Raw genomic sequence first — 2,570 nt, forward strand, 5'->3', positions numbered from 1 at the left:
TTTCCTCCTCAGCTACTACAAGGGGCTGGGGAGGGTTTCCTCCCAAGGAGAGCCAGAGGGGTGAGGATTCAAATTGCTGGAACATGAGCCCCAAGAGGGTGGAGGGTGGGAGCTGTCTGCTTGTCTCAGCAGTGGGCTTGGAGCACGGTATGTGATGTGCTCAGGAAATGCCCCGAGTGAATGGATGACAGCTCCACGAAGCAAGGGGGTTCTCCTCTCTGCGCCTCAGTTTCCTCATCTGTGATAATGCCTCCCTGAGAATTAAATGAGATAATGCAAGCAAAATGCTCCGTAACCATTGCGGCCATTTACGGAGCACTTACAATGTGTCAGAAGCTGTTCCAGTTCCATACTGAATCCTTAGAACAATCATTTTAAGCGGCTATCAGTACTTTCACCTTCCCCCCATTTAATGGATGGGAAAAGTGAGAGTTGACCAGGCTAAATTAGTAACCCCAGCAGCTCAGGGCAGGGCCAGGTTTTAAACCAGGCAACTGGGCTGAGCCCACCCCTCCCACCCACCCCCACCCTGTCAGGAGCTCTGCAACCACCCTTTCTTTGAGGTCAGCTGCCAGAATCTTTCCTTTGCATTTCAGAGTTAAAGACCCGCTGCCTTCATCCACGCTTCTGTGTAGCCAGGGAAACCCAGACCCAGGGAGGAAGAGCGTTATACTAGTGCCCCACTGAGCAAGCCGGGGCTGGAACCCTCCTAGCACAGCCAGGGCTCACCTCCCCATGGGCTGAGTAATTAGCCCGGGCTGATTAGCGCTGATTGCAGCCCCCTGCGGGGTGGAGAAGGGAGCCCCATCTCAGGGCTGGGCCTTCGGAGTGGGGAAGTGAGGGGCCCTGGGTGTCCCTCGCAACCACTGGAGGAGGCTGGCTGCCAGGGAGCTACTATCTGAGCCCCATAGGGACCTGCCAGGAACCCAGGCCCGGGAGAAACACACTTTAATCCAAAACTGGGAAAATGAGGTCGGGTTGGGGGGATTTGGGGTCCAGACCGCCTGAATTCTAATTCTGGTTCTGCCACTTACATTAGCTGTGTATCAACTTACTTAACCTCTCTGAGCCTCAGTTTCTTCACCCATAAAAATGGGAAGATAATAATAGCTCCTTCCTCCCCAGGTTGTCATAAAGACGAAATAAGATTCTGCAGGTAACACGTGTGACACGAAGTAAGCACTCAAACATCGTTATCATTATTACTTCTCAAATCCCTGAAAGTGGGAAAAGCAGCAAACTGTCTTTTTAATCAGAGGCTGGATGGCTGATGGATGCAGGAGAAAGCTCTGCCCTCAGGGCATCCAGGCAGGGTGGGGCAGCCTTCTTCTCAGCCAGTAAAAGCCACTCCCCCATCTTGGAGGTGGGCTGGAGGAGGAAACACCGTGTATCGGTGGTCTGTAGGGACGCAGTGACATCATTCAGGTGAACCGCTTCCCCAGATGAGGACCCAGGTGCAGCCAGCAGGGTGCCGAGCACGGATGACCCATCCAGGAGACAGAGCTGAAATTCCAACCTGGGCCGCTCTGACCCAAAAGCCTCCAGGGTAGCTGAGGCGCCAGGCTAAAGCCCCCTTCTCTTTGTAGCAAGTCACCTGGGCCCTAGGCAGCCCTGTCAAAGGCGAGAACCTGACTACACGGAGTGAAACACGAAAGGTTTAATGGAGGAAGCTAATCAGGGAATCCTAGGGAGGACGCCAGACAAGATCCAATTAAAATGCCAGCCTCCGTGAGTTCCCCTTTTTAATTTTCCACAAATTAGCTTAAAAGGGGGAATGGAAATGAAGGTATTACATTTTTTTTTTTTTTTTTTTAGAGCCATGAGGGAAAATCCTTTGAGGATGATATTACTTGTTTCTCTTTTTTTAAAAAAAATAAACTCACTCTCAGCTGAGGGATTTGGGTTCCGACTCTTACCCCCTTAGAGGCAATTTTCAGGACCTGCTTGCTAGAATGTATGAATGGCAACCCCTTTATAAAACAAAGCCCCATGTCCTGAACAAGCACTTCCTATACCTTCTGACCCTCACAGGGCTGAGGGGCTCCATCGTTGCACCTGTTGACATGTAACTGAGGCTCAGAGAGGTGAAGTGATTTGCCCAAGGTCACACAGCTGGGAAGTGGTAGAGCCTAATTGCAACAGTCACGGGCTCCCCACTGCAGCCAGGCTCTTGTTCAGCCCCAGGCCCTGGTCCCATTGGAACCTGCAGAGTTGAGGATGGGGACACACGCAGGCTCCAGCCAGCCTGCTGCATCCTGCAGGGCCTGCCCAATGTCATTAGTATTCCAGAGGCACTACAGACTTCCTGGCCTTCACTCAACGTGGGGCAGCCCTGGCTTCTCCAGGGTAGGAGTGATTTCTGACCCCCCCCACACACACACACACATACACACACATACACGCACACAAACTGTGTCTCTGTTTGCCCTTCAGCACCCCGCAGCTGGGACCCAGCCCATTTATCATCTCCTGGCAAAGGCCAGCTCCTGCCCCCTGCCCCCTCCAACAGTGACTGATCCTGACAACCGATGCCCTTCATCTCACTGTAGTGCTCCCCCTATTCGCCTGTC

This window comes from Rhinolophus sinicus, chromosome 13 (assembly GCF_057876585.1).
Source record: "Rhinolophus sinicus isolate RSI-liver-muscle chromosome 13, RSI-T2T, whole genome shotgun sequence".
Lineage (NCBI taxonomy): Eukaryota > Metazoa > Chordata > Mammalia > Chiroptera > Rhinolophidae > Rhinolophus > Rhinolophus sinicus.